This window comes from Bos taurus, chromosome 29 (genome assembly GCF_002263795.3).
Source record: "Bos taurus isolate L1 Dominette 01449 registration number 42190680 breed Hereford chromosome 29, ARS-UCD2.0, whole genome shotgun sequence".
NCBI classification, from domain to species: Eukaryota; Metazoa; Chordata; class Mammalia; order Artiodactyla; family Bovidae; genus Bos; species Bos taurus.
Window position 1 is genome coordinate 14,845,905 of NC_037356.1, and position 26,293 is coordinate 14,872,197.

Genomic DNA, 26,293 nt, shown 5'->3' on the forward strand with positions numbered 1-26,293 from the left:
TCTATTTACTTGTTTGGACCTTTATCTAAATAAATAATGTAATTTTATTAAGTACTCAAATTTTTTTTATTAAAAATACAAGTGATTATTTTCTTCAAGTAGATTATTCTATACTTTACATAATATGAATAATATACTTTGGTACCAACAAAATTGAATTACTTAGTAGTTCTTATTTTGTTCTTATAAAGACTATATGACTAGAAAACTTGTAAGATGCAATAACAAAAAATAAAGCAGACATTATCTGCAGTTATCTGCAAGGGGCTTCCCTTGTGGCTCAGCTGGTAAAGCTGGTAAAGAATCTGCCTGCAATGCAGGAGACCTGGGTTTGATCCCTGGGTTGGGAAGATTCCCTTAGAGAAGGGAAATCTTCTACCTACTCCAGTGTTCTGACCTGGAGAATCCCATGGACTGTATAGTCTATGGGGTCACAAAGAGTCAGACACGACTGAGTGACTTTCACTTCATCTGCAATTCCAAAATTAAAAGCTTGTTGGAAAGTATTTTTCCTTATTTTTAAGAAATGCACTTGAATGGATTTCATGAGTTGAAGGCATTGCAGTGTTTCTCCCAGTGCAGCCATTGTGAACTAAACTTCTTAATTCCTTAAAAAAAAATATTTTAATCACTAGACAGCTATGTGACATGCCAAAGATACCATCCAGTTAGCGTGAAAAAAGAGGTGACATAGCAAGTTGAATGCTGTGTCTGGGGAAAGTGAAAGACCTTTCAAATTGAGCCTTAGTGGGTCTAGCTCATTAATAACCCAGTTGTGTAATCAATAACACATAATACCACACATGACTCAAATTGCTGTTTTCACATAACATTTGCGGCATTTTTTTTTCACTAAATATTCTTTGTTCTTAAATTCTGTGCTTGTTATACACTGATTTTTTTTACTTTTTTTTTTTTTTTTACTATTTCAATTAAGATATGCTTGAACAACTTCATACATAACAATTATGCTGCATTTCTGGTTATATCCTATCCATGAATTAGTAGGCCCAGATCTGTGACCATTGTTAAAGATCTAGGTACATATTGACAACGTGCTCTCTATAAAGGTTACAGTAATTAGAGGTCTCATTAGGTTATAGTAACAGGAGGTTCCAGCAGCCCTGTATGAGAGAGCCACCACATCATGGAAAGCACTCTGTAATAAGTGGGAAAAAAAAAGCTCATTTTGTAAATTAAAAAGACTGACCTTTTTCATGTATTTATTTGGTATTTAATTTTTTTCTTGACAATTACCTTCTTGGATTCTTTGCCCATTTTTCTAAGGGAATCTTAGTGAGTTTTTAAATTGATTTCTAAGAGCTTTTTGTATATCAAAATTATCAACCTTTTCTACTATATTTATAGCAATAATTTTCTCCCCTTTGCTATGTCCTTTTTTAGATATGTTTGCTTGATACTTTTTCATAAACTTGACTGAATTTTTAAAAAATATTAATTCAGTACAAGAATGGGCCAATGAGTATGCTAATTCACATCCATGATTTAGTTTGTTTACCTTAAAATAAACACACACACACACGCACACACACATGCACACAAATAGAGTTACTTTACATAAAAAAAAAAAAAAAGTTAATCTGGGAGGAGTAGAGAGTTTCTGCGACTCATGGGATCGCAAAGAGTCAGACACGACTGAGCGACTGAACTGAACTGAACTGAGAGAGTTGCAATTCAGAACAATCGAACTAAAGCAAACCATAGTCAAGTCTGGAGAACACAGGAGAGGGGCTTGCTTTTATAAAAGAAAAAAGGCAGTTGGGAAGGGCTGTTTCAGAGTCCAGGATGACAACACTTTCTCACTGGCTGGACTGTTTGCTGAGCAAGGAAAAATTCTTCCTTCCTATTACTGGGATCTAAATGGTGGTGCATGAGAGCTTCCCCTTCAGGGCTTCCAGACTCTATTTTAAAAGAAGTTTCTTTATTTTTACAGTTTTCCCTTTTGATCAAGATGTTTCCTTGAAGCACTGCTGATCAACAGTCTGATTTGTCATATTTGATGGTTTCATCTTTTGATGTTAGAAAGAACCTTTTCTGATGGTCATGTCCCCCATCCCCGCATTGGAGGGAAGGTGCACAGATTGGAACCAGGAAGGACATATTTGCATAACATGAAATGGTAGGGGGAGACCTCGCAGGCATTTTCCACCAGAGATAAGCATTAGAGATTATCATTCTTTTTAGTGTATTACTTCTGCAAAGATTTAAAAGCCAACAGGCACAAGCCTCCCATTTATCCCATTATTTAGCAGAATAATGACCCTAGTTTTTGTAATAACAAAAAAGCAGGAGCCAAACCTGAAGTTAACCAGCTAAAGAGGTCAAAGGACCATGAATTTTCAGGTAATGATTTGCAAATGTGCAACAACATATGAGAACACCTCTTCATATCAACCTAATCATATCCGTAACATCCATGGTCTTGAAGGTTATCATTTGGGATTAAAGAGAAGACTAAGGGATCTCTGATATCATGAACAGACTGACTTTTGTGCAACAACTCCAACAATCAGAAAGATTTCCCCCTTTTTCAGTAGATTGGGCCAAGAAAGAGAGAGTGGAGATAACAGCAAGAAAAAGGTATGCAAACCTGGTTTGGGCATCTTGGGAAAGCTATCTGTTGGGTGCTGTCTGCTTCAATTCCTGGAAATCTTTCTTTCAGGTTGCCAGACCGTGTGCGGGTCCAGTCAGGGCTTATTGTTCTCTTAGAGGTGATACATGAATCCAAGAGTCTATTCCTTGAAGTATTATAGCACAAGGGTTACTTAGCTGTACCTGATAGGGGCCTTTCCAATGAAGTTAAGGAATGATGTTGAAGGTCATCTCACAGAAAGGAACAGTGAAAAGACTACTGAAACATGCTTATTTTCAACAGAAACAATTACGCCTGTATGATATTGAAATGTATCTTCTTTTATCATCTGTTAATCAAAGGAGGCAAGAACTAAGTATATCAGGCATCCTGGGATTATCTCAAAATTGGGGGACTTATGAGTTCCAAAAGGGGTATACATGAGATTTAGAAGGACTAATGACAGTCCTTGGGACAGGGTATTTGAAAGTTTTCTACGGTTTTGCCGATAGAGGTTTAATAACACCATTGGTGCTTTCAATTATCCCTGAGGATTGAAGATGGTAAGCACAGTGAAAGTGCTGAAAACCAGCCAAACAGCACAGACTTGTGGAATCATGTGACTGGTGAAGTGAATCTCCCAGTCACGATGAAGTTTAAGGGAGCTTTCCAAGTGGAGACAGCCTTTTCTGGTAGTATTTTAGCCACAGAAATAGTGGTAGCCTGTCTATGAGAAAAAGCTTCAATCTACTGAGAAAATATATAAATCTTTTCCTTACCAAGACATATTTATATGAATGAGATGAGGGTAGTTCTATAAAATCCAACAGCCAAACCTCGAATGGCCCATTTCTGAATTGTACTTCAGGAAGGTGGGGTGAACAAACTGGGCACTCTTTGTGACCTGGTAACATCTACACACCCGTATTGAGGACCAATGGTTTAATGAATATGCAGTGGACAATGATGAAATGTTAGAGTCTTTGGCAAAACTGGATTGTTGTTTAGCCCAAGCCAGAGTTCCTTTTATCAAAACAATAGTTACGGAATTTCCAACTTTGTTTTCCCTTTTCTGAGGCCAACGGCTGGACATTTCTAGTTCTAAATTATCATTTGAGGGAACATCCCTTTAGATCACAACAGAGGTTGAATTGTTGGTTCCTTGAGAATAACATTTGGCAGAAATATTAGCAGGATGGTTTCCTTTAGCCTGTAGGGAATGAAGTTTGGGATTTCCAGGGAACTTGATAATGGCCACAGCAGCTGGCAAGAGTATAGAGTCTAATAATTCCTGGACATGTTTTCCACAGGAAATGAGGAAGTCTCACTGTTTCTATAATATTCCAAAGTCTTGAGATACTCTAAGGATTCCTATTGTCAATAGAGATACTTGCATTTTTGCCCTTTGCTAATGTAGGCCTTATTAAGAGTGTCATATTGAGCTGAGGTAGCTGAGAGCATGAGTTTTGCCTCATTGACTTCAAAAGGACATGCAGTAGCATACCCAGCATATACTGACCTTTTTTTTTTCCTTCTAAATATCTTTTAAATAAGAACAATCAGTAAATAATAATAAAATCAGAATTATTTAGAGGAATTTTCTATAAGTCATCAAGTCTGGAGGTGATCTGTAGACGACTAGTTGAAAGGTGTTGAGTATGATGGGATTCAGGAGAGCTTCAACTGTGTGAGGTACAAAGATGGTTAGAAGGAATCCCATGACTTTCTTCCAGGATCTTGGCTAAAAGGGCAGTAGAAAGAAAGGCTCTGAGTGAAGGAGGTGATCCTTGTGTTACAGGGTCCTTGTTGGTTATAATACTCTATGGGTCAATGTTGTCCCTATGCTTTTGGGCAACTACACCAAGGACACTTTCTTCTTTTACAAATATAAAGAAAGGAAAAAGGAAAGTTGACAATTGAGATATTAAGGGCAGAAAAATTTATCTAGTGTTCCATTAGGGTTTCAACAATTATGTCATCCTGATCTTCCCAAATGATAGGGTCAGGTCTATTGGTTTTACTAAAACAAATCAGGTATTGGGTCATAAGAAGGCTATTTGAAATATAATTTTGGCAGTAGCCAGCTGGCCTAAGAAAAATTCTGTTGTTGTTCAGTCTCTCAGTCATGTCCAACTATTTGTGACCTCATGGACTGCAGCACCCCAGGCCTCCCTTCCCTTACTATCTCCCAAAGTTTGCCCAAGTTCATGTCCATTGCATTGGTGATGGCATCCAACCATATCATCCTTTGAAGCCCTCTTCTTCTTCTGCCCTCAATCTTTCCCAGCATCAGGGACTTTTCCAATGAGTCTGTTTGTATCAGATGACCAGGATACTGGAGCTGCAGCTTAAGCATAAGTCCTTCCAGTGAGTATCCAGGATTGATTTCCCTTAAGATTGACTGGTTTGATCTTCTTGCAGTCCAAGGGACTCTCAAGAGTCTTGTCCAGCACCACAGTTCAAAGGCATCAGTTCTTTGGCATTCTGCCTTCTTTATGGTCCAGCTCTCACAATTGTAAGTGACAGTTGGGAAGACCATAGCCTTGACTATATGCACCTTTGTCAGCAGAGTAATGTCTCTGCTTTTCAAAACGCTGCCTAGGTTTGTCATAGCTTTCCTATCGAGAAGCAATCATCTTGATTTCATGTCTGCAGTCATCATGCACAGAGATTTATAACCCAAGAAGAGGAAATCTATCACTACTTCCACCATTTCCTCTTCTATTTGCCATGCAGTAATGGGGCCAGATGCCATGATCTTAGGTTTTTTTTTTTTTTTTTTTAATATTCAATTTTAAGCTGGCTCTTTCACTCTCCTTCTTCACCCTCATCAAGAGGCTCTTTAGTTCCTCTTTGCTTTCTGCCACTGGAGTGATATCAACCACATATCTGAGGTTGTTCGTATTTCTCCTGCCTGTCTTGACTCCAGCTTGTAATTCATCCAGCCTGGAATTTCTTATGATGCAGCATATAGGTTAAATAAACAGGGTGAGAACAGACAGCTCTGTTGTACTTCTTTCTCAATCCTGAACCAATCAGTATTTCCATACAGTTTTTTAACTGTTGCTTCTTGCCCCACATTCAGATTTAAGAAAATTTTGAATTGATGCTGAATTTTGGATTTGGAGAAGTTCAGAATGCCACAAAGCCTGTTTGTATCTACATGTAGCCATTGTTCTGAAATCAGGTGTCCAACATATCACACCTGAGTGAGAAAACTGCAATTTATTTTAAGATTTTGTGTCCCCTTAAGACTAAACATTTTCTTTTCTTGTCACTTAGAATATTTTTAATTAAAATTTCATGCTTTAACTGGTGTATTCTGTCTCCCCAAGAAAAGACCTAAAAAGGAGAACAAAGAAGCAGATTATAAGGTGGTCCCCTTACAGGCAAAATAGGATTATTGCAGAGATGAGTGGAGGGAAGGGGAGGCCCCCTGAGCTTCATAATCCTGTTATGGCTTTGAAGCCTTGAAACTCATCCAATAGGGACAAATGTTTAGTATCCTTAAAATTAGCCCATATGTTGCCACAGAAGAAACAAATGAATTTTCCTGAAGTCATTTGATTCACTTTGTTGGGCGTTTTTGTTGCTCTATCAAATTCTAGAACTTTCTTCCCCTTTGGGGAGAAACATTCCAGCGTGATATTTCTGTAAGAAATATCAGCCCAATAAATGAATAGGGGTAGAGAAACCAAGGAGAAAAGGATGAGTATCTCTTGGCCTGAAGAAAGAGAATAGGTTTAGAGATAGGTGTTTGTTGAGGTTATTATTAGAGACTCCCACTATTTGAACTGTTTTACTACTTCCAGGCAGTGGCTGTTTAGTAACAGTGAGGTTGAGCACTGAGTGTAGCTCCAGTGTCTATAAGGACAGAGTCATTCCCAATTTGGAGAGTAATTAATATTTCTCCAAGCTGGTTGAGAAGAACAACTGGGAAAAACCATTCCAGCTCCTCAGAATCCCGTAACTGGGAGTTACAAGGATTTGGGGGAAGGCTAATCAGAGAGCTGAAGTTGCCTACAGAACTAAAGCTTATAACAATTTTCTTCCAATGTCATGGCTTTTGCAAAAATTACACTACCAGGAGGGGTTTTGTATGGTTTAGGGCCCTCAGTTTGTTAGAGCTTAAAACTAAGAATTTCAGTGATCTTTCTTTTATCAAGAAAATTAGAGATACCAAGGGAACATTTCATGCAAAGATGGGCACAATAAAGGACAGAAACTGTATGGACCTAACAGAAGCAGAAGATATTAAGAAGAGGTGGCAAGAATACACAGAAGAACTATACAAAAAAGATCTTCATGATCTAACCACGATGGTGTGATCATTCACCTAGGGTCAGAGATCTTGGAATGTGAAGTCAAGTGGACCTTAGGAAGCATCACTATGAACAAAGCTAGTGGAGGTGATGGAATTTCCAGTTGAGCTATTTAAAATCCTAAAAGATGATGCTGTGAAAGTACTGTACTCAGTATGCCAGCAAATTTGGAAAACTCAGCAGTGGCCACAGGACTGGAAAAGGTCAGTTTTCATTCCAATCCCAAAGAAAGGAAATCCCAAAGACTGCTCAAACTACTGCACAATTGCACTCATCTCACACGCTAGTAAAGTAATGCTCAAAATTTTCCAAGCCAGGCTTCAACGGTATGTGAACTGTGAACTTCCAGATGTTCAAGCTAGATTTAGAATAGGCAGAGGAACCAGAGGAACCAGTGGAGAAGGCAATGGCACCCCACTCCAGTACTCTTGCCTGGAAAATCCCATGGACAGAGGAGCCTGGTGGGCTGCAGTCCATGGGGTTGATACAAGTCGGAAATGACTGAATGACTTCACTTTCACTTTTCACTTTCATGCATTGGAGGAGGAAATGGCAACCCAGTCCAGAATTCTTGCCTGGAGACTCCCAGGGATGGGGGAGCCTGGTGGGCTGCCGTCTATGGGGTCGCACAGAGTCAGACACGATTGAAACAACTTAGCAGCAGCAGCAGAGGAACAGGAGATCAAATTGCCAATATCTGTTGGATCATTGAAATGCAAGAGAGTTCCAGAAAAACATCTACTTCTGGTTTATTGACTATGCTAAAGCCTTTGACTGTGTGGGTCACAACACACTCTGGAAAATTCTTCAAGAGATACAAATACCATACCACCTGACCTGCCTCCTGAGAAATCTGTATGCAGGTCAGGAAGCAACAGTAGAACTGGACATGGAACAACAGACTGGTTCCAAATAGGAAAAGGAGTATGTCAAGGCTGTATTTGTTACCATGTTTATTTAACTGATATGCAGGGTCCATCAAGCTAAATGCTGGGCTGGATGAAACACAAGCTGGAATCAAGATTTCTGGGAGAAATATAAATAACCTCAGATACGCAGATGACACCACACTTAGACAGAAAACAAAACAGAACTGAAGAGCCTCTTAATGAAAGTGAAAGAGGAGAGTGAAAAATTTGGCTTAAAGCTCAACATTCAGAAAACAAAGATCATGGCATCTGGTCCCATCACTTCATGGCAAATAGATGGGGAAACAGTGGCTGACTTTATCTTTTGGGGCTCCCATTCACTGCAGATGGTGACTGCAGCCATGAAATTAAAAGATGCTTGCTCCTTGTAAGAAAATCTGTGACCAACCTAGCCAGCATATTAAAAAGCAGAGACATTACTTTGTCAACAAAAGTCCATCTAGTCAAAGCTATGGTTTTTCCAGTAGTCATGTATGGATGTGAAAGTTGGACTATAAAGAAAGCTGAGTGCTGAAGAATTGATGCTTTTGAACTGTGGTGTTGAAGACTTTTGAAAGTACCTTGGACTGCAAGGAGATACAACCGTTCCGTTCTAAAGGAAATCAGTCCTGAATATTCACTGGAAGGACTAATGCTGAAGCTGAAACTCCAATACTTTGGCCATCTGATGTGAAGAACTGACTCATTTGCAAAGATCCCGATGCAGGGAAAGATTGAAAACAGGAGGAAAAGGGGATGACAGAGGTTGAGATGGTTGGATGGCATCACCGGACTCAATGGACATGAGTTTGAACAAGCTTTAGGAGTTGGTGATGGACAGGGAAGCCTGGCATGCTGCAGTCCATGGGTTGCAAGGAGTTGGATATGACTGAGCAACTGAACTATACTGAACTCCTTGTATCAAATCATATAGGGTATGGGCAAGCTGATTTACTAAATTATCTAGAGCTAGAGTGGACATGGTTTCCCATTCCTTCCTGGTCCTTTTAACTAGAAGAGAAAGATGTGGTTCAGCCCAATAATAAACATAGAGTTAAAATCTACCCAAGTAGACTCAACATCTATAAGAAGTCAGGATTTTCTCAAAAATAATTATTTTGAGCTGCATATAATAATCCTGCTGGAGAAGGCAATGGCACCCCACTCCAGTACTCTTGCCTGGAAAATCCCATGGATGGAGGAACCTGGTAGGCTGCAGTCCATGGGGTCACTAAGAGTCGGACACAACTGAGCGGCTTCACTTTCACTTTTCACTTTCATGCATTGGAGAAGGAAATGGCAAACCACTCCAGTGTTCTTGCCTGGAGAATCGCAGGGACGGGGGAGCCTGGTGGGCTGCCGTCTATGGGGTTTCACAGAGTCAGACACGACTGAAGTGACTTAGCAGTAGCATAATAATCCTGCAGGGGCTCACAGACCCTTTGGGTACAAGCTTGAATCTCATTTCAGCTAAGTGTATATATATAAAACAGCTCAAGGGGTTGTTTTCCTATTTGCAGCCTATGGTATTTTTCAGGATCATCCCAATCGTCTGCTTTTATCCATTGTTGAACTTGGCCCTCACCAATAAGCAAGTGAAATGGCTGTTATATATTTGAGAAAGATGGTTGGTAAGTCTGGAAGACTAAATTCCTCAGCATATTTATGACAGTATTTAGTAGCTCTAGGAAAATCTTTGACCATGGTTCATAGTTTGGCTTTAGTTCAGAATAGAGAGAAATTCAGGGCATAGCACCACGATCCTCAAAGGGTCTGATTTTACAAGGGCAGTTTTTCTCAGGAATGAAAAAGAAAGAAGTAAGAAGAAGTTCAGAGAAAGAGGGAAGTTCAGTGAGGTGTTTGGAATATAGAAGTGAGAGGTACAAAGAGGTGCTGTAGAAGAGCATGTTAGAGAAGAGGGTGGAAGGCATGAAGAAGCCTCCAATGTTGTTTTTTAAACTCATCTTTCAACCACTTATTTGCCTGGGTCAAGTTATAGATGGTATTTTGGAGAGAGGCAATTGTAGAGTCCTGAATACTTTTGGAAACCTTAAGATATCAATTGAAATAGGCATCCCAATCAGTTTGTTTCATTTTAGAGCATCAGTCCTCTAAATTGGTCCTAAGTAAAGCAAGTTTTGGGAGATTGAAAGTACCCCATAAATGTCATTGGAATTCTAAATGATTTTTGATTGAGTTGGTTCAATTAGCTTAAAATGGGCATGAGGTAAGATCATTGGTTTTAAACATATTAACAAGCCAGAGTTCCATAAGGAGGAATCTCTTAAAAGAATTTAGCAGAGTGAGATCCCATTACTCAAAACTAGAGATTCAGAAAATAGAAAAGTTCTCCCCAGGAAGGACAGTGCCATCAAGGAAAAAAAAAAAAAATTGTTGCAGAGCTCAACTAAAAAGAGGAAGCTTAGGTCCAAGAGAAGGTTTATCGAACCAAAAGGGAAAAGATGACTCTCAGAAGTGAAGAGCAGAGAGGGCTCAACTGGGTACTATACATTGTTCTGAAGGTTCTTAGTTTCTTGAGGATTTGTCTCCTTTGGGTCCCTTTTTAGCTGCCATGTGATATTTATCTAAAAAAGTAAAAGCCAGTTACTTTATTTTACCAGCAAAATAAATTTATTTGGAAAAGCAGAGAATTGCAATTCAGGACACGCAAACTATAATAACCGTAGAAAAGTCTAAAGAACAGAGAGAAGGACTTGCTTTATAAAGGGAAAAAAGGAAGTTAGGAAGGGCCACCTTGAAGAATCCAGGGTGATGGCAGCTTCTCATTGGCTGCACTGTTACTGGGAAGGAAAAAGTCTTCCTTCCCACTACTGCGGTCTGAGTAGTGTGTGGTACATGAAGGGTCTCCCTACAGGGCTTCCTACCCCATTTAAAATGAACATTTATTTTTTTTAATTATTATGTTCACAAATTCAAACATCAAGAACAACCTCTCTGGTAGGTATTTTCAACATTAAAAATAAAAACAATCTGGTAAGTATAGTGATATATGTAGGACTGTATGGAGATTTTAAAAGTTGAAATTACCAACAAGTTCTCTCTAGGTAATATACAGTGATTTTTCCACAATACCTTGAATTAGTACTAAATAAATATTTAAATGCCCTATCTATTTTACATAAACTAATTCAGGTAATTTTATTTTTTAAAATTAATTCATTTATTTTATTTGGAGGATAATTACAGTATTGTGATGGTTTTTGTCATGCAACAACATGAATCAGAATCAGTCACAATTATACATGTGTCCCCCCGCTCCTGAACACCTCTCCCACCTCCATCTCCACCCTATTCCTCTGGGTTGTCCAAGAGTGTGCACTGTGGGTAACCTGCTTCATGGATTGAACTAGCACTGGTCATCGATTTTACATATGGTAATGTACATGTTTCAGTGCTATTCTCTTAAATCATACCACCCTCGCCTTCTCCCACTGAATCCAAAAGTCTGCTCTTTATATATGTGTCTCCTTAGTTGCCTTGCATGTAGGATCATTGGTACCATCTTTCTAAATTCGATATATATGCAAATATGCAGTACTTGTCTTTCTCTTTCTGATTTACGTTACTCTGTGTAATATGCTCCAGGTTCATCCACGTCATTAGAACTGACTCAAATGTGTTCCTTTATATAGCTGCGTAATATTCTATTGCGTTTATGTACAAGTTCAGTTCAATCGCTGTCATGTCTGACTTTTTGCGACCCCATAGACTACAGCAGGCCAAGCCTCCCTGTCCATAACCAACTCCCAGAATTTACTCAAACTCATGTCCATCAAGTAGGTGATGCCATCCAACCGTCTCATCCCCTGTCGTCCTCTTCTCCTTCCACCTTCAAACTTGCCCAGCATCAGAGTCTTTTCAAATGAGTCAATATTTCCCATCAGGTGGCCAAAGTATTGGAGTTTCAGCTTCAGCATCAGTCCTTCCAAAGAATATTCAGGACTGATCTCCTTTAGGATGGACTGGTTGGATCTTCTTGCTGTCCAAGGGACTCTCAAGAGTCTTCTCCAACACCACAGTTCAAAAGCATCAATTCTTTGGCACTCAGCTTTCTTCACAGTCCAACTCTCACATCCATACATGACTACTGGAAAAAAATGTAGCTTTGGCTAGACAGACCTTTGTTGAAAAAGTGATGTCTCTGTCTTTTAATGTGCTTTCTATGTTGGTCATATCTTTTCTTCCAAGGAGCAAGCATCTGTTAATTTCATGGCTGCAGTCACCATCTGCAGTGATTTTGGAGCCCCAAAAAATAAAGTCAGCCACTGTTTCCACTGTTTCTCCATCTATTTGCCATAAAGTGATGGGACTAGATGCCATGAACTTAGTTTTCTGAATGTTGAGCTTTAAGCCAACTTTTTCACTCTCTTCTTTCACTTTCATCAAGAGGCTCTTCAGTTCTTCTTTGCTTTCTGCATAAGTGTGGTGTCATCTGCATATCTGAGGTTATTGATATTTCTCCTGCCAATCTTGATTCCAGCTTTTGCTACATCCAGCCCAGCATTTAGCATGATGGATTCTGCATATCAGTTAAATAAGCAGGGTGACAATATACAGCCTTGACGTACTCCTTTCCCCAACTGGAACCAGTCTGTTGTTCCATGTCCAGTTCTAACTGTTGCTTCCTGACCTGCAAACAGATTTCTCAGGAGGCAGGTCAGGTGGTATGACTTCTCATCTCTTTAAGAATTTTCCAAAGTGTGTTGTGATCCACACAGTCAAAGGCTTTGGCATAGTCAATACAGCAGAAGATGTTTTTCTGGAACTCTCTTGCTTTTCCTAATGATCCAAGGGATGTTGGCAATTTGATGTCTGGTTCCTCTGCCCTTTTCTAAACTAGCTTGAATATCTTTCAGTTCATGGTTCACGTACTGCTGAAGCCTGGCTTGGAGAATTTTGAGCGTTACTTTACTAGTATGTGGAATGAGTGCAATTGTGTGGTATCGCATTCTTTGGTGTTGCCTTTCTTTTGGATTGGAATGAAAACTGACCTTTTCCATTGCTGTGGCCACTGCTGAGTTTTCCAAATTTGCTGGCATATTGAGTGTAGCACGTTCACAGCATCATCTTTCAGAGTTTGAAATAGCTCAACTGGAATTCCATCATGTTCACTAGCTTTTTTCATAGTGTTGCTTCTTAAGGCCCAGTTAACTTCTCATTCCAGGATGTCTGGCTCCTGGTGAGTGATCACACCATCGTGATTATCTGGGTCATGAAGATCTTTTTTTATATAGTTCTTATAGTATTCTTGCCACCTCCTCTTAATATTTTCTGCTTCTGTGAGGTCCATACCATTTATGTCCTTTATTGTGCCCATCTTTGCATGACAAGTTCCCTTGGTATCTCTAGTTTTCTTGAAGAGATCTCTAGTCTTTTCCATTCTATTGTTTTCCTCTATTTCTTTACATTGATCACTGAGGAAAGCTTTCTTATCTCTCCTTGATATTCTTTGGAACACTGCATTCAGATGGATATATCTTTCCTTTTCTCCTTTGCCTTTTGCTTCTCTTCTTTTCATAGCTATTTGTAAGGCCTCCTCAGACAAACATTTTGACTCTCTTTTTCCTGGGGATGGTCTTGATGACTGCCTCCTATACAATCACACAAACCTCTGTTCATAGTTCTTCAGTCACCCTGTATATCAGATCTAAGCCCTTGAGTTCAGTTCAGTTCAGTCGCTCAGTAGAGTCCGACTCTTTGCGACCCCATGAATCGCAGCAAGCCAGGCCTCCCTGTCCATCACCAACTCCGGAGTTCACCCAGACTCACGTCCATCGGGTCAGTGATGCCATCCAGCCATCTCATCCTCTGTCATCCCCTTCCCTTCCTGCCCCCAATCCCTCCCAGCATCAGGGTCTTTTCCAGTGAGTCAACTCTTCACACGAGGTGGCCAAAGTACTGAAGTTTCAGCTTTAGCATCAGTCCTTCCAAAGAATACCCAGAGCTGATCTCCTTCAAAATGGACTGGTTGGATCTCCTTGCAGTCCAAGGGACTCTCAAGAGTCTTCTCCAACACCACAGTTCAAAAGCATCAGTTCTTCAGCACTCAGCCTTCTTCACAGTCCAACTCTCACATCCATACATAACCATAGGAAAAACCATAGCCTTGACTAGACGGACCTTTGTTGGCAAAGTAATGTCTGTGCTTTTCAATATGCTATCTAGGTTGGTCATAACTTTCCTTCCAAGGAGTAAGCGTCTTATAATTTCATGGCTGTAGTCACTATCTGCAGTGATTTTGGAGCCCCAAAAAATAAAGTGACACCATTTCCACTGTTTCCCCATCTATTTCCCATGACGTGATGGGATCGGATGCCGTGATCTTCGTTTTCTCAATGTTTAGCTTTAAGCCAACTTTTTCACTCTCCACTTTCACTTTCATCAAGAGGCTTTTGAGTTCCTCTTCACTTTCTGCCATAAGGGTGGTGTCATCTGCATATCTGAGGTTATTGATATTTCTCCCGGCAATCTTGATTCCAGCTTGTGTTTCTTCCAGTCCAGCGTTTCTCATGATGTACTCTGCATAAAAGTTAAATAAACAGGGTGACAATATACAGCCTTGACGAACTCCTTTTCCTATTTGGAACCAGTCTGTTGTTCCATGTCCAGTTCTCACTGTTGCTTTCTGACCTGCATACAGATATCTCAAGAGGCAGGTCAGATAGTCTGGTATTCCCATCTCTTTCCGAATTTTCCACAGTTTATTGTGATTCACACAGTCAAAGGCTTTGGCATAGTCAATAAAGCAGAAATAGATGTTTTTTCTGGAACTCTCTTGCTTTTTCCATGATCCAGTGGATGTTGGCAATTTGATCTCTGGTTCCTCTGCCTTTTCTAAAACCAGCTTGAACATCAGGAAGTTCACGGTTCACATATTGCTGAAGCCTGGCTTGGAGAATTTTGAGCATTATTTTACTAGCGTGTGAGATGAGTGCAATTGTGCGGTAGTTTGAGCATTTTTTGGCATTGCCTTTCTTTGGGATTGGAATGAAAACTGACCTTTTCCAGTCCTGTGACTTTTCCAGTCCTGTGGCCACTGCTGAGTTTTCCAAATTTGCTGGCATATTGAGTGCATCACTTTCATAGCATCATCTCTCAAGAAGCCCTTGAGAGATGATGATCTATTTGTTATTTCCATTGTATAATCATAAGGGATTTGATTCAGGTCTTACTTGAATGGTCTAGTGGTTCTCCCTAATTTCTTCTATTTAAGTCTGAATTTGGCAATAAGGAGTTCATGATCTGAGCCACAGTCAGCTCCCAGTTTTGTTTTTGCTGATTGTATAGAGCTCCTCCTTCTCTGGCTGCAAAGAATATAATCAAACTGATTTTGATATTGACCATCTGGGGTTGTCCATGTGTAGAGTCTTCTCTACACATGTTGTTGGAAGAGGGTGTTTGCTATGACCAGTGCATTCTCTTGGCAAAACTCTATTAGCCTTTGCCCTGCTTCATTCCATATTCCAAGGCCAAATTTGCCTGTTACTCCAGGTATTTCTTGACTTCCTACTTTTCCATTTCTGTCCCCTATAATGAAAACGAGATCTTTTTTGAGTGTTAGCTCTAGAAAGTCTTTTAGATCTCCAAAGAACCGTTCAACTTCAGATTATTCAGCATTATTGGTCAGGGCATAGACTTGGTTTACTGTGATATCAAATGGTTTGTCTAAGAAATGAACAGAGATCATTCTGTTGTTTGGGGGATTTCATCCAAGTACTGCATTTCATACTCTTTTGTTGACTATGACAGCTACTCCATTTATTCTAAGGGATTCTTGCCCACAGTAGCAGATATAATGGTCATCTGAGTTAAATTCACCCATTCCAGTCCATTTTAATTTGCTGATTCCTAAAATGTTCATGTTCCCTCTTGCCATCTCCTGTTTGACCACTTCCAATTTACCTTGATTCATGGACCTGACATTCCATGTTCCTGTGCAATATTGTTGCTCTGTACAGTGTCGTACTTTACTTCCATCACCAGTCACATCCACAACTGGGTTTGGTTTTGCTTTCACTCTGTCTCTTCATTCTTTGTGGAATTATGTCTCCACTGATCTCCAGTAGCATACTGGGTACCTACCAACCTGGGGAGTTCATCTTTCAGTGTCCTATCTTTTTGCCTTTTCATACTGTTCATGGGGTCCTCAAGGCAGGAATACTGAAATGGTTTGCCATTCCCTTCTTCAGTGAACCACGTTTTGTCAGAACTCTCCACCATGACCCATCCATCTTGGGTGGCCCTACTCGCCATGGCTCACAGTTTCATTGAGTTACACAAGGCTGTGGTCCATGTGATCAGAATGGTTAGTTTTCTGTGATTGTGGTTTTCAGTCTGCCCTCTGATGGAAAAGGATAAGAGGTTTATGGAAGCTCCCTAATGGGAGAGACTGACTGAAGGGGAAACTGGGTCTTGTTCTGAAGATTGGGGCCATGCTCAGTAAATCTTTAATCCAGTTTTCTGTTGAAGGGTGGGTCTATGTCCTCTCCCTGTTATTTGACCTGTGGCCAAACTGTGGTGGAGGTAATGAAGATAATGCTGACCTCCTTCAAAATGTCCCATGCATGCACTTATGTATTCAGTGACCCCAACCCTGCAGCAGGCCACCGCCGACCCATGCCTCTGCTGGAGACTCCTGGACACTCACAGGCAAGTCTGGGTCAGTCTCTTGTGGGGTCAGTCCTCCTTTCTTCTGGGTCCTTTTGTGCACAAGGTTCTGTTTGTGCCTTCCAAGAGTCTGTTTCTCCAGTTTTGTGTAAGTTCTGGCAGCTCTACGGTGGGGTTAATGGCAACCTCCTCCAGGAGGGCTTATGCCATACCCAGGTCTACTGCACCCAGAGCCCCTGCTCCTGCGGCAGTCCGCTGCTGACCCGTACCTCCACAGGAGACACCCAAATACAGTTCTGTCTCAGTCTCTGTGGGGTCTCTGGGTCCTATATATACCACAACTTCTTTATTCATTCTTCTTCCAGTGAACATCTAGGTTGTTTTCATGTCCTAGCTATTGTAAATAGTGCTGCAGTGAACACTGGGGTATATGTGTCTCTCAATTCTAGTTTCCTCAGAGTGTATGCCCAGCAATAGGATTGCTGGGTCATATGGCAGTTCTATTCCCAGTTTCTTAAGGAATCTCAGCACTGTTTCCATAGTGGCTGTACCAGTTTGCATCCCCACAAACAGCGTAAGAGGGTTTTCTTTTCTTCGTACCCTCTCCAGCATTTGTTTGTAACTTTTTGATAATGGCCATTCTGACTGGTGTGAGATGATAACTCGTTGTTTTTATTTGCATTTCTCTAATAATGAATGCTGGAGAAGGAAATGGCAACCCACTCCAGTGTTCTTGCCTGGAGAATCCCAGGGACGGGGGAGCCTAGTGGGCTGTCGTCTATGGGGTCGCACAGAGTTGGACATGACTGAAGCGACTTAGCAGCAGCAGCAGCAATAATGAGTGCTGTTGAGCATCTTTTCATGTGTTCTTCACTATCTGTATGTCTTCTTTGGGGAAATGTCTGTTTAGGTCTTTCGTCCACTTTTTCATTGCGTTGTTCATTTATTCTGGTATTGAGCTGCTTGAGCTGCTTGTATATTTTGGAGATAAATTCTTTGTCAATTGTTTCATTTGCTATTATTTCCACCCATTCTGATGGGTGTCTTTTCACATTGCTTGTAGTTTTCTCCATTGTCCAAAAGCTTTTAAGTTTAATTAGGTCCCAATTGTTTATTTTTATTTCTGTTTTTGTTTCCATTACTCTGTGAGGTGGGTCATAGAGGATCTTGCTGTGATTTATATCGGAGAGTGTTCTGCCTATGCTTTCCTCTAGGAGTTTTGTAGTTTCTGGTCTTATATTTAGGTCTTTAATCCATTTGAGTTTCCTTGAATTTGTACTAAATAAGCATTAAAATGCCCTATCTATTTTATATGAAGTAATTCAGGTAATTTTCTTAATTACTCTAGAAGGTACTTGGTGCTATTATAATCGTCTTAGAGATCAAAAAACTGTGACTCAGAGAGTTACTATTCTTTCCAAAAATAAGGTGGAAGCCAGTTTCTTAATATCTGCACTTGATGTAAACAAGTTAAAAACCATGCAATGATAAACATAAATATGAAAAGAACCCTGCCAGGTCACAGTGAGTTAATGTTTACTAGTTCAATAATTGGAGAAGGAAATGGTGACCCACTCCAGTGTTCTTGCCTGGAGAACCCCAGGGACGAGGGAGCCTGGTGGGCTGCTGTCTATGGGGTCGCACAGAGTCAGACACGACTGAAGTGACTTAGCAGCAGCAGCAGCAGCAGTTCAATAAATCTCATGGCCATTTGATCAAAACTAGATAGCATATCAAGATATCTCTAAACTTTAAAAGCCATTGCTAATTTTTAAAAATAGTTATTTTGTATATAATTTGCTCTTATTTACTGTGAACAAGCACTATCTGCATCCTAAATATTTGATTTTCAGAAAAGTGTTTAAAAATAGCACCCTGATACCAATCTTATTTCACTATTTAGAAACAAAACAGGAGAAAGATCAAAATTACTTCTGATTTTTAAAATCACATATTTCAAAGATTTCAAGCTTTAGATGTGGTGGAAGTGAATAAAATATATCATCATGAGAACTTGTTGGCAAACCATTCCTTTTAAACATCTCATTTAAATTTGATTAAAATACATTTATTATAACTGGACAAAAGTCAAAGTTTAAAAATAGTCTCAGCTATTAAACATTCCTAAGAGATATACATCATGATGCACTTTATTCATGGTAATAGTATGGTCTCCCTGACCCTTTCTGCATTGTCTAACACACGGTAGATAAGTATCTGTCAAGCAAATGAATGAATTAAATCTTTTCTGATATCAATCCCATGATGTTTTATACATGATGTGCCCATTCAGTCTTCTTTCTTTATAAGATGATTTAGTGCTCTGGTTTCAGGGTATTAATAACCTGCATGTATATGTTTCTCAGTCAGTGTTCCCTGATAGACAGTAGACCTGAAGTCAGGCATAGCCATTCCATTCTCTGAAGTACCCATATAGCTTCACACACTGTCATAAAATTCAGAATCTCAGTCTATATGTGCTTAATGGATTAATGCAGATCTTGGCATCCAGGGAAGAGAGGAAGTATGGAATTAATGATGTGATTTGAGGTTTCATCAGACAGTATAGGGGTATTTGAGACCTAAGAGGTAAAGAGTTGAACATTTCTATTTTTAATAGCAGTATTTTTCTAACTTTGGTCTATTCTTAAACTCTCTATTCTATTCTTTTATAAATTGTTAAAATCCTTTTGAAATTTGAAATATCTTTCTTTTCTCCTTTCTCCTGCTTAACACCTGCCAATTCTGAAGGCTTCAATTTAATGTTCAAGTCCCTTTTCAAAATAAAATTGAAAATATCACCCTTGGTTGAGAGTGTGTGTATTGAAGAACAAAAGCTTAGAACAGCTTGCAGTACTAGTATATTTTTTAAAATCTAAGTGGCTTAAAAAATAAAACTTCCACATTGGATACTCAGCCATAAGGAAAAAATAACTAGCAAAAAATACAGAAAAAAAATTAAGAAGCTGAATGGTCTTGACAGCCGCTTTGAACAATGCACTATTCTGTAGGGAAAGCTATGAATAATGAAGAACCCTTCTGGAATGATTAAAAAGGTGAAGTCCCAGCCTTCAGTCTCAAATGCCTATGTTTCTTGTCCACTTCCCCTTTTGCTACAACAGAAATAATGTTAATAATGATAATGACTTTAAAGGACTGGGATGACCTACAAGTTGGGGACTTTGATTTTCCTCAGTTGCTATCTTGTTTATCATGACTGTGCAGATTAGGTCTCATAACTTCCAAGGCATCTTTGGTGGATGAATTAATATTATTTCATTGGCTTCCCACTGTTGATACTTCCAACCAGAGTGATTGAAGACAGTCCTGGAGGAGCCCTTCAGGAAGCAATAAAATCATCTTTACAAACAGCTTTTCAGAGAGAAAGGAGAGGAGATGAACATACTTGCTTTTTGATATGTCCATTTGCCAATTACATGCATCTCATTTAGTGTTCACTTCTGTCCTTTATATATTAGTATCACCTCAGAAAGTTAACTCAGCCAACTGTATTAAATGGAAAATGCCTTTAATTTATGAATGAGTTCATTTGATTATTGGCTATATTTACTGAACATCTACTATGTGCAAATATTGTTCTAGAACAGGGGTTAGCAGGGACTTCCCTGGGAATACAGTGTTTAGGATCTATGCTTCCAAGGCCAGAGCTGTGTGTTTAAGCTGTAAGATCCCACATGCTGTGCAGTGTGGCCAAAAACAAAACAAAACAAAACAGGGGTTAGCAAACTTTTTTCCATTAAGGGTTGGATAGTAAATATTCTTATTTTGAAAGTCTCTGTCACCTTGACTCAACTCAGGCAACTGTAGCCAAAGTGGCTACAGATAATATGGACAGGAATTGTGTCCCAATAAAATTTATTTTCAAATACAGAAGGTGGAATGTATTTGGCAAGATCCCTGAATCAGGAAGAGCCCTGGAGAAGGGAATGGCTACCTACTCTAGAATTCTTGCCTGGAGAATTCCATGGACAGAGGAGCCTGGAGGGCTACACTTCATGAGGTCACAAAGAGTTGGACATGACTGAGCAACTTTCACTTATTCTAAACACTGAGGATGTAGTAGTAATGAAATAAAGTGACTTCTTTTATGAGCTTTTATTCTACCATAAGCAGGCAGATGATAAACACACATATCATATATTAAATAATAATAAATACATGATAGCAAAACAAGTCAGAGTTTGAGGCTAGAGAATGACTCTTTTCCATGATGTCAATTATACTCCATTCAAGTTGCTTAAAAGTGCATCCTGGGGTTTGCTTTATTGATGTACTTTTAACATTCTCTCAACTCAAACATCCTTTAGCTATTCTGAAATAACCCTAAAACTTCAAAATTACCAAGTGGTTGATAAATCAAAACTCCTAGCTGATATATCCAATGGACATTCCTTACCTCAATTTAATATATTCCACTTTCTCCTTTTTGAAACTCCTTCTTTTCTTATCCTCTACTATAGTTTTAGCTTAGTTCCTGTCTGCTTTAGATGACCTTTATCAAAATCCTCTTTTTAGGTTTTTTTCCCTCCACTCAATTCCATAAAACGACCTTTTAGCACTCTTCTCAGTCTACATATTCTCCTTTAGGGACCTCTTTGACTAGCATGGCTTTAGCTGCCAGCTTTATAGACCATTCCCCAAATCTCCATCTCTGGCATACACTTACCTCCTGAATGTTGAACTCATATTTTCAGCTCTGTGGAAAATCTCCTTTTGCCTACCACACAGTTGCCTCAAACTCAACACGCTAAAACCTAATATACCCGAACATTGTTTCTCTTCCTCTGTTTTCTTTCTCAATGAGCAGTCTCCAGTCACCCAGTCCTGGGTGAGAAGTTATCTGCTGACTCATCAGCAGAGTTGGACCTAAGTTAACCATAATTATGTAAGACTAATAGTGGTAAAAACTTAATGCTCAACATTATCTTGTAGAAAAAGAATGGCTTATGCAGTTGCCAAAAGCAGATTCTCATCCCAGTTTTATGATGTATTAAGTGAACTACAATTGCATAACTCTGCAGAATCTTTGTTCTCTTATTATAACTACCTTCTTCAAAATGACAATATAAATGTGATATGATACATAAATCTAAAATTCTGCTAGCACTGTATATGTTCACAAATAAATATTTTATCCCTCATCTCTTCCCTCCTTTCCCTTTTATAATTTTTTAAAACATCTTATATGATCTTACAGTAAGCAAGAAAAATGCATATAGAGATGAATGTAACTAGGTCCTTGCTTTAGCAGCTCAATGTTAAGTTGTGTGCATATGTGTGGGAGTGAGAAGAATATAAATAAATAACCAAATGCAGTGTAACACAAAATTATATGTGTTAGTTCAGTTTCTTACCTATTCATGGTCTCCTGAGCCCATAATTAGTTCAGGGTCATACAACACAGACATTCAAACAGTGTTCACAATTTAGGGTCATTCTTTTGATTTTATTTGAATAAACTATGACACATTTACTTCTCAAAATCTGACCCATCAAAGGTAATCAAAGGAGTAAGTGACATGAAACATGGTGTCTTGAATGGACTTATGGAGATGGGCACTGAGTTTTGTGATCACAGGCAAATTATCTAAATTCTCTAATCCTCATGGAAATAATGGCACTGACTTCAGAAAACTATTCTGAGAAATTAAATCAGATGATGCATGTTATTTCTTAGCATGGTGAATGGCACACAATACATAGTTAATAGAGGATAGTCATTATTGTTATTATATTGATAAAATTAATTTCTGTTATTCTCAGACTGAGATGAACTATCCATAGTATGTGTGGGTGTGTGTATGCATGATTTATTTATAAAATTCAGTCAGCCTTTCTTGGTATGTCCCATAAGAGGAAGCTGATGTACTGTTCTTCCTCACAGTGAAGTCAATGCGTCCAGTGAGGGGAACTTGAGTTGGAGTTGTAGTTAGAAGTACTGAAAAGAAGCTGCCTGTTTCTGGCTTGTGAGGATGGGAACACTTCAACTGGTTGTTATTACTGTGCTGTGACTTAGTCTTTCTTTTCATCCATTGTCATGTAGATAAAATAATGATGAAACAACACCATGGGAGAATAAAACATATACCTCTCTAGTCCTCCTCTCTGGTTCACGATCATCTCTTCATTTATTTGACAAGGAAGAACAATTATCTTTCCCTCTAATATCTGTGGTTAGTGTTGCTTATTTATTATTTTAATTGGCAGTGAACTCCGGGGATGAAGTGTGTCGCAGGCAATCAGGCATTACTTTATACAGCCCTCAGAAGGCATAGGACATTGTGCCAAATGGTGAGCTACTTTCATTAATAACAATAAAAGCTACTCCTGCAACTCCTTCTATCTAAATATCTCCCCCAGATGTTCTGCTATCGTGTTAACAGACCTCTGCTAGAACAGTGTGGGCAAACAAACTAGCCATGAAGATGGTGGAGAAGCACTTTAGGGAAATGACTAAAAATGCCTTCATTTTCCATTTCGCTGACCAATGGGATCTCCCAAAGGAAAATATGAAGCTCTCCAGCTGTCACTGCTGTGTTTGAATCCGTCTTTGTGTCTTGGACAGCAGAAATAGCCGAAAGGCATGAACAAATTTGGAAGACTTTTTAAAAGAGAAACAAACATGAGCAGTCCAGAGAAAGAAGGAATTAGACTAAAAGCAAACTGTGAATCCATCTCCCTAGGTCTCACCATGTCCCTTGGGAATGGGAATGGGACGTTTCTGCATCATTCTCTGAAGCAAATATAGAGTATATCATTGTTTCTATATGTGAGGAGCTAGGGCCTGGAAGAGAGAACACGTCTTCCAGAAGCAGCTCTCATCACCTACATTCATTTTCTCAAACTAGGACAGACCACTCCTGGGAACCAAGGTCGAGAGTTAGAGGTATCTTTTGTGTAACAACAAAAAAGAAAGTGTAGTAAATATACAACGTTTATTGAACATACTTTGTAACATTATGCACAATAATAATTTTCACATTAAACCAATGAGATAGTGTATTTGTTGTTGCCATTTCATGCTTTTCTACTGATGAGGAAAGTGAAGCTCAAAGTGATGTAAATAACTTGTCCAAGGACTTGAAGCTAGTGAATGGAAAAGTGGCATTCAAACCCAAGATGCTTAATTACAAAACCTGATTCCTTATCTCTTCTGTCTAATCAATATTAAGCAGTAATAAGTAAATTAAGATCAGATCAGATCAGTCGCTTGGTCCTGTCTGACTCTTTGCGACCCCATGAATCACAGCACGCCAGGCCTCGCTGTCCATCACCAACTCCCGGAGTTCACCCAGATTCACGTCCATCGAGTCAGTGATGCCATCCAGCCATCTCATCCTCTGTTGCCCCCTTTTCCTCTTGCCCCCAATCCCAGCATCAGAGTCTTTTCCAATGAGTCAACTCTTCACAGGAGGTGGCCAAAGTACTGGAGTTTCAGCTTTAGCATCATTCCTTCCAAAGAAATCCCAGGGCTGATCTCCTTTAGCATGGACTGGTTGGATTTCCTTGCAGTCCAAGGGACTCTCAAGAGTCTTCTCCAACACCACAGTTCAAAAGCATCAATTCTTCGGTGGTCAGCCTTCTTCACAGTCCAACTCTCACATCCATACATGACCACAGGAAAAACCATAGCCTTAACTAGACAAACCTTTGTTGACAAAGTAATGTCTCTACTTTTGAATATGCTGTCTAGGTTGGTCATAACTTTCCTTCCAAGGAGTAAGTGTCTTTTAATTTCATGGTTGCAGTCACCATCTGCAGTGATTTTGGAGCCCAGAAAAATAAAGTCTGACACTGTTTCCACTGTTTCCCCATCTATTTCCCATGAAATGATGGGACTGGATGCCATGATCTTCATTTTCTGAATGTTTAGCTTTAAGCCAACTTTTTCACTCTCCACTTTCACCTTCATCAAGAGGCTTTTTAGTTCTTCTTCACTTTATATAGTTTATTAAAATGAATTGGCTATACCTTATTGTTGAATAATTATCATGTTTTGTGTTGCTGCTACTGTTTTAGACAACTTTCTGCTTCATGATGAGTTGATTTGGCCTGTATAATCAGACCCTGTGTTATGGAGCATCATCTCTCTCAGCAGAGATATTTCTAAGGGAATTTTGATAAATACCGTTGAAAGCTTTTTTTTTTTTTTCCAGTGGAAATAAAGCTATTTAAATTTTGTTTTAAAAGTCTAATTTTAATCCAGATTAAACAAGCAAGCAGAAAAGTAAGAAAGCTACCTGTATTAGTAGACATAGATGTACTGAATGTAAAAGAGTGGGTTATTAGTATAAATATTTACATGCATATTTATAAGCAATCCTTTGGTACATTGTCTTTTATTTAGTTTGAAAAGTATTTCTGACATTAAGTAAAGCACAGTAGAAAATAAATGTATGAAGAGCTAAGCAGTCTGTGGCATATTAGGAGTATTGATAATATTTGACAAAGATTGAGTAATATTGCCCAATCAGTTGATCTCCCTGAAACATATCCCTAAAAGGAGCTGGGAATACATTGAAAAGCAGCTAAATGATTAAAAAAGAATCCTATATGATAACTTATTAGATTGATATATGTCCTATATTATAGTCCTATATGATAACTTAATAGATTAGTTATCTTGATAACTTAAAAGGTTAACTTATTAGTTCCCAATGCCTTCCTGTAAAATTCTGATTAAGCTGGATGAAAACATGTGACTTAGGATCTAAGATCTAAGTAGAACCTCTCATCTCTCTTAAAGAAAAGAAGACTGGGTCTGACTGTCTCTGACTTATTTGGTTAGGAACCCAATGCAATGACCAGCACCCTTAGCCTTGTATACTGAGGGAAAAGCAGTCTTGGATCCACTTATCAACTTAGGTACACAGTGAGTACAGGAAATAGAACAGAGCTCAAGTCAGCCATAGGCTGGTATGTGACCTTTTAGAATACATTGACCCAGTGATTCCAAGTCAATATGCTGGGCTACTCTGTATCAGGTTAGCAACTTCTCCCTTCCTGGAGAAGACTGAGGAGTGAAGGAGCAAAGAGGCAGTACTTGGACTGAGGGCAAAGCTTCCTACCTCTCTTCTGCCTGTGTGGCTGAGTCTGTTAACCTGGCTCAGTGCAGCAGTCACTTCTGTGATGGAGCAGGTGTGGATACTGTTAGGATTTGGAGGCAACCCTGTCCCTGTATCCACATGCCTATCATTCAGGTTTGGTCATTGTCCTCACCTTTCCTTGATAGTGTGACGGTTTTACCAAAATGCCTTAATGAGTCTGCTGCTGCTGCTGCTAAGTTGCTTCAGTCGTGTCCGACTCTGTGCAACCCCATAGATGGCAGCCCACCAGGATCCCCCGTCCCTGGGATTCTCCAGGCAAGAACACTGGAGTGGGTTGCCATTTCCTTCTCCAATGCATGAAAGTGAAAACTGAAAGTGAAGTCACTCAGTCGTGTCCGACTCTTCGCGACCCCATGGACTGCGGCCTACCAGGCTCCTCCATCCATGGGATTTTCCATGCAAGAGTACTGGAGTGGGGTGCCATCGTCTTACAATAATTAATGTCAAAGCCACATTGAAAATTAAGCTAAAGCTTCACACTCCCTTCTAAATCTACTTTCTAAATTATGTCTTGCTGTGTTCTCTAGATTAGCTTGCCTAAATAGGCTCAATATCATAATGCTTTCTAACATGAACTATCCTTGGCCTCCTTTAATAATCAAAAAAGCAATATAGATATAAAATTCAACTTACCCCTCACCTATGAGATAATTTAAGCTTCAAATTTTTTCTTATTTCCCTTATTTTTTCTAGAAGCCCTCTCAGTTCTGGCCA